This window comes from Penaeus japonicus, unplaced genomic scaffold (genome assembly GCF_977035675.1).
Source record: "Penaeus japonicus unplaced genomic scaffold, GWHDUDI00000001_assembly GWHDUDI00000033, whole genome shotgun sequence".
Taxonomy (NCBI): domain Eukaryota; kingdom Metazoa; phylum Arthropoda; class Malacostraca; order Decapoda; family Penaeidae; genus Penaeus; species Penaeus japonicus.
Window position 1 is genome coordinate 11,457,034 of NW_028234435.1, and position 6,387 is coordinate 11,463,420.

The 6,387-nt window shown below is 41.0% G+C and overlaps 1 pseudogene; it reads left to right on the forward strand.

The window, feature by feature from the left end:
- The first annotated feature begins 919 nt into the window (after positions 1 to 919).
- LOC122252907 (LLGL scribble cell polarity complex component 2-like) lies at positions 920 to 6,310 on the forward strand (annotated as a pseudogene).
- The last annotated feature ends 77 nt before the right edge of the window (positions 6,311 to 6,387 follow it).

The window sequence follows — 6,387 nt, forward strand, 5'->3', positions numbered from 1 at the left end:
CCGTTGGGTAAGGACCAAGCTCAGATCGAGTCAACACTCGTTGGCACATTCTCTCACGAGTCAGCACACGCCGACACAGGCGGGCTCGCCTAAGCGCATACAAGCCCGGCGTAGCATCTGCTCCGCAAATCTGGCTTATCCTTATCACTATTCATCTCACTTGTCAACAAGTCTTAGCTCTTCCACTCTCACTCTATTCCGCTACTGTTTCTTCCCAAAAATCACTGGACATTATTTTAATACTAACCTATCCAGTATTCTATCCAAATTTATTGTGTCTTCAGTTTATATAATTTTCTGTTTATGCATACGTTGCATCTAAATATTTGGTGCAAGTAAATAAAACTGGTGAAGCAGCTCTCGTGATATTCACCAAAAAGACATTCACAATAATGTCTTGCAAACTGATAGCCACTGCTATCTGTGATTATGAGTAGGAATACTCTTTATCTTCTTTTATACGCTATTCGTCTTTGCTATCTGTCTCTCCCTGAGTAGAGGGTAGAAGAAATGCTAGTTCACTGGTTTCTTTCTTTACTTGGTAGACACAATATAACAAGCATATATGTTCACACTAAAAGTAGCTGTAATACATGTATCATAATGAGGGCAATATAAACGCACACACCTATCAAACATTCACATTCACCTCTCTATGGATCGAGCTCACGGGGTAGACTCATGCCCATAGGCGTCCCTTGTCAGTATCAATCTGTTGGATGGTCAGATATTAATATTCATACAATAGAAAACATCAGAGATAGGAACAAGAGGAAAGAAAATAGATTTGTGTTGTTTTGTCACTCATGGTGGTCAGGCGTGTGTGTTGTGCGGATTCCATATTTGGAGTCCTCTTTCATTCTGACTGTTCAAGGAGAAATTCCAAAGTTGTCATTACAGCGCCCTGGCCGCCAGCACGATGTTGAAATTTATGAAACACCAACAGAAAATTATTCCTGAAAGAATACAGAAGTAGAAGGATCTTTTTGACTTTAACCAGTGTTGCCATCATGGGCTCCCTGCCAAGCCGTTGGCCCTCCCTTGGGATCCCGAGCTCTCGCTCACCTCGCCTTCCTCAAGGGACAGTGCCGCCTGGTGTCACTGTTCGAAGATAACAGTCTGCACCTATGGCAGTTAAACCAACAAGATGACTTTGGTGGCTCATTGGAATTAGTTCATGATAACTCCACATGCTTAGAGGGAAAGTTGAAAAAAATTAGTGTGGTGGTGGCAGACAGCAAGTGTGAACACCTGATGGTTGGCACAGAGGGCGGCAACATCTACCTGCTTAACCTGACAAATTTTGCCATGTCTGACAATATTATCTACCAAGATGTAGTTATGCAGAATGTTCATGAAGACTACAAGGTGAACCCAAGCCTAGTGGAGGATTTTGCAGAGCAACCGACAGAACCCGACAAGATCCTCATCGTTCAGTAGAACAAGAAGACTCTTTGTGCTGATCAGACATACATTTGCACTCGACAACTAGAATCCGCGTGCTGGTACCCGAATGCAAGCCAGTTTACGACATTTCACAACAACAGCGGCTATATGGTCTGGTCATCCACTGAATTGTCTGAGCCCGTTGATGGACCCCAGACTGTGCATGGGCCTTTTCCTTACAAATCTATTACCAAAATTCTGAGACCAGCAGTTAATGAAGGACTCATTATCTTTGGGGGAAGCATGCCTAGAGTGAACTATGTTATTTTTCATCTTACATCCAGAGTCATTTTATTTTGTTGTAGTGGATGATGATGAAACCGGCCAAGCAGGCTGCCTGGCGATACTCACAGAAGAGGAGGTAGTCTTTATAGATCTTGTGACAGAAGAATGGCCATCATTTGCTGCACCTTTTTTGGCATCACTCCACTCTTCTGCCATTATCTACTTATTCTTGGTTTCAGGGGGGTATTGTTGGATCTTTATAAAAAAAAAAAAATAATAATAATAAATAAAATAAAGGAAGCAGGAGCCAATCAACAGAGGAATCCTGCTCAAACAGCAAGATCTCCTGACTGATCATGAAGATGGCATTGAACAATTTTGGGATACATCGGAGTATCCCTGATGCACCTGTACAAACTCTCAACAACAAGGCTCTTTGTGTCAAAGAACCTTGCTGCAGATCAGGCAGCTGACTTGACTCGGCTCTTCCAGTGTAAGCATTTTTTTTTTTTTTTTCAAAGATTCATACAAATTAATGTCAAACTGGGGTGGCAATTCATGACATGTGATGAATCACATTGACTTGATGCGACTCGGCTCACTTGGTGTAGAGCCAGCCTTACAGTGACAATCCTCGTCTTGGTATAAAAAAAATGGAAATGCGTGCATATAGAGGGACTCTGGTTGTCACTGGTATGGCAAGTCAAGCCCTCATCCTAAACCTATTGGTCGCAGTTTTAATAAAATATGCAGTAGGATGGCGCGTTTACATTGTCTGGCATGGTGACATCCGCGTCTACGAGCGACTCTGCCTTGGCAGCAAATCATGCCATCCACCATCCATCTTGGTATAAAAAAGATGGAAATGTGTGCATATAGAGGGACTCTGATTGTCGCTGGCACAGCAGGTCAAGCCTTCATCCTTAATCTTAACATGGAAGAGAAGGAACTTGTACCTGAGTGTAGATGAAAATCTAGAAGCTGAGAACGACAACTTTGTTTGAAAGAGTCACAGGAAACTGGAAATGCAGACAGAAGCTGTGAGGTTTGAACCTGGGATGCAGCTCACAGCAGTTGTGCAGTTCCCCCCCCCCCCCCCACTTCCTGTACGTCTCTGACCCTAAACAGTGAATGGAGTCTTGTTGCTTGTGGTACAGCTCATGGAGTCTTGTTGCTTGTGGTACAGCTCATGGAGTCTTGTTGCTTGTGGTACAGCTCATGGATTTGGACTCTGACATTATTCAGAAGAAACTGCTTGCAAAAAGTACTTTAAGCCGATTAAGGACCAATGTCTCGAGGAAAATCCCTCAAGAAGTCTCTCAGAGAATCATTCTGTAGATTACGGCATGGAAGATCCCAGAGGAAAACAGGCAACCCAGGAGCCATGTCTCCAACAGGGGGACATCCACAAAGTGCTGGAAGTGGAGGGGCGGCAGCAGATGATGGTGGGTTGAAGCCCATGGAGAGAGCCATTGAAGTGCGCTCACAGAACAGTGACTACATTGGATCTATGGTTCATTGTTTGCACCTAGCAAAATGCTTCATTGCCAACACTCAGCTGATGTCCGCTACCTTATGGGCAAGCACCAACAGTGGCACCATATTTGTCTTCACAAATGCCATCCCACTACTGCCACCACTTTGTGGTGAGGTACCTCTCGTAATATTCACCGCAAAGACATCCACAATAATGTCTTAGAAATTGATAGCCACTGCTATCTGTGATTATGAGTAGGAATACTCTTTGTCTTCTTTTATACACTGTTCCTCTTTGCTATCTGTCTCTCCCAGAGTAGAGGGTAGAAGAAATGCTAATTCACCTGTTTCTTTCTTTCAATATGACAAACATATATGTTCATAATAAAAGTAGTTGTTATACATGTATTGGAATGACGGCAATATAGACACACACACACCTGTCACACACGCCTCTCTATGGACCGAGCTAAAGGGATAGACTCGTGCCTATAGGTGTCCCTTATATACCCTCGATCAGCAGAGCTGACCTGATGTGTATATACAAAAGTGATCACGTGATGGCATGACCACATCTCAGGCGCGCACAAACACCCATAGGGAACTTACATTGCTATCGAAATGGAAAATTCCTTTGACATACTAGGACTTTTGTGGTTGTTACACGGGTGAATAAGGGCTCTTAATACCACCATCTATAGAGACGATAGTCTGGCCACTTAACTCCGTGACAAGACTTCTAAGAAAAATCAGCAGTCAATAGCGAAGCCAAATCCAAGATCTTATTTCAGCTGGGCTATAAGTATGCATGTAGTGAATCAACAACCATCACGATGCTGTTGAAACCCCGAACTTACTAGCGGGCAGTCTTATAACCCAAACGATCGTTAAACCACCTGCCAAGACGTTCAGGCGTTCCCGCCAAGAAAACGGCGGACAGGTGAAAGAGGTCAGCGCTAGTTAGTGAGCCCCAGGCGCTGACAGGCAAGAAACGTCCTGCTCAGCTTTTTGTGTGTTTTCCCCCTTTTCAGTAGCCATTTCTACACAGCGAGATACTTGTACAACTACACCAGAACAAATTTAAGTATGAATCGGGTCAAATAGACGTAATATATGTATATTTGTAAATTGTAAGACCTAACAAAGGCGAAATACATCAAGGGAAAGGAATTTATCATAAGAATAATTATCAATGATATATGTAGAATCCATATAACGTTACAGGTTTTCTCTCGTCGGAATCTTTCTCGCTTCCTGCTACCATCAACGAGCTGTTATTTCTGATTTAAGACCTAACATATCAACATCAATTTTTAATATTATTCACTATAGTTTATCGATTCTCTTTGCATCTTTTTATTGTTGGATGTGTAGCACACCCAGGATATAGCTCGGCCGACTGGGATGCTACAGTACATGCAACAGATTTTGTCAGTATTATCACCTTTCTCTTATCTACATGATCTAAGAAACAGCCGCACACATACTGCTTCAAAATTCCCATGTGATAAATGCCTCTTCGTGGCTTCTCCATACTCTCCCCACTAGAAAATAGAAGATGAAGGAAAATGCAAGACAAGCAGATGTAGCGCAGTAAGTGGATGGTGGTTGAGGTGTTTATTTGTTTTTATACTAAATTTCGAAGTGATGCAATTAATTTCCCACGTAAATATTTAGAAAAGTTGGTGAATCAATATTCCAGCAATGCATAGGAAAACTGTTACAACAAATGCAAGCCTAAGGCGCACACGCACACACGTCCTCTCTCTATCTTTCTCTATTTATCTATCTCTTCGCATATCTCTCTCCTCGTCTCGAGCGGATTTTTCGTTATCTTACTGGTTGATTCCCCGAATTATTTGCTTAACCGGATGCTGTAACATATACAGTGTCATGGAGAGAGAGAAAGAGGGAGAGAGAGTGAGAGTGTGTGTGTGTGTGTGTCAGTGAGAGAGAGTATTGATAAAAATAATAATCTTTACTTCCAATTTTTTCGGTTAACTATCACAATAAAATCTATACAGTAATTCTATTATGCACTTGTTAAAATACAAATTATATAGACATCATGCAATATTGTCATACATATATGACAATATTGTCATATATATATGACCTTATGTCATATATATATGAATAAATTTTAGAAAAATAAATAAATAGCCGCATTCCGCAATTATATCAAATAGATAACATATTATTTAAATACTATATCATCAACAATACAAATCAGCGCATCAGAAAATATTACATCGACACTGGGAAATGGCGCATTATATTGAAGACTGTTTCCTTATAAGGCATTTCTTCAATCAAAAAGAGAGTCTGTATCCCTTACTTGGGTGCAATCTTGTTCCAGACAATGGGCCTTTCACCATTAACATTTTCGATCCAGCTTTAGTATTGGTTCGTGCAACAAATGGAGCATTGCTTTTTCATGTATTTGTGCCTCTCATTTCGTTAACAGTAAACATGTTCCATAACCAGTCAGGTAATTGATGATTTAAGGTCTTAAAACTAAAATGCACATGTCATAATAAATTATTATCCACCCTTAAACATTCAAGTTGCTTAAATGTTTTGGAGACATTTGTAACGCCTAAACTCTTGGCCAATAGCTTACGGTCTTCGGCACTTGCAATTACATAGCGTGCGTCGTGTGTTTGTGTGTATCAAAGCAATCACTTATTCTGTTGTGATATAAGTGTGGCAATTGCCTTTCTGAACATTTCATCTATGTGCATGTTAAAAAGCAGATGTTGATCAGAATAAACTCCCAAGGCCTTGACAACTTTCAGGTTTTACACTTTTTCTATTGAGATTTAAAACTTTATCATTCTGTAGTTGTGCTATATTATGGCATGAACCGATGAATAAAATATAATTTATATTGCCTCTCATTCAGTAGAAGCTCAATCTTTCGGAAGTATGATTTGACAGTCGACAAAAGACTCACTGCTCTTTCAGTTAATTCAGAGATGCATTCATAATTTTCAGTCATAAGTAATTGAGAGTCATTTGCATAGTGGACTACGAAGCAACCTGGTCAGCTCAGAAAACCGTTCGCACAAGTCGAGAAGAGAGCCGGTCCAAGCACCGGTCCTTGAGCGACTCCAACAGAAACATTTCTTGGAGCAGACACAACATTCCTGATTCGCACTGATTGTCATCTGTTTGTAGGATAATCCGGAACCAGAGAGAATCTATGTTTAGTTTCATGCATTTGTAAAATTTTAAGCA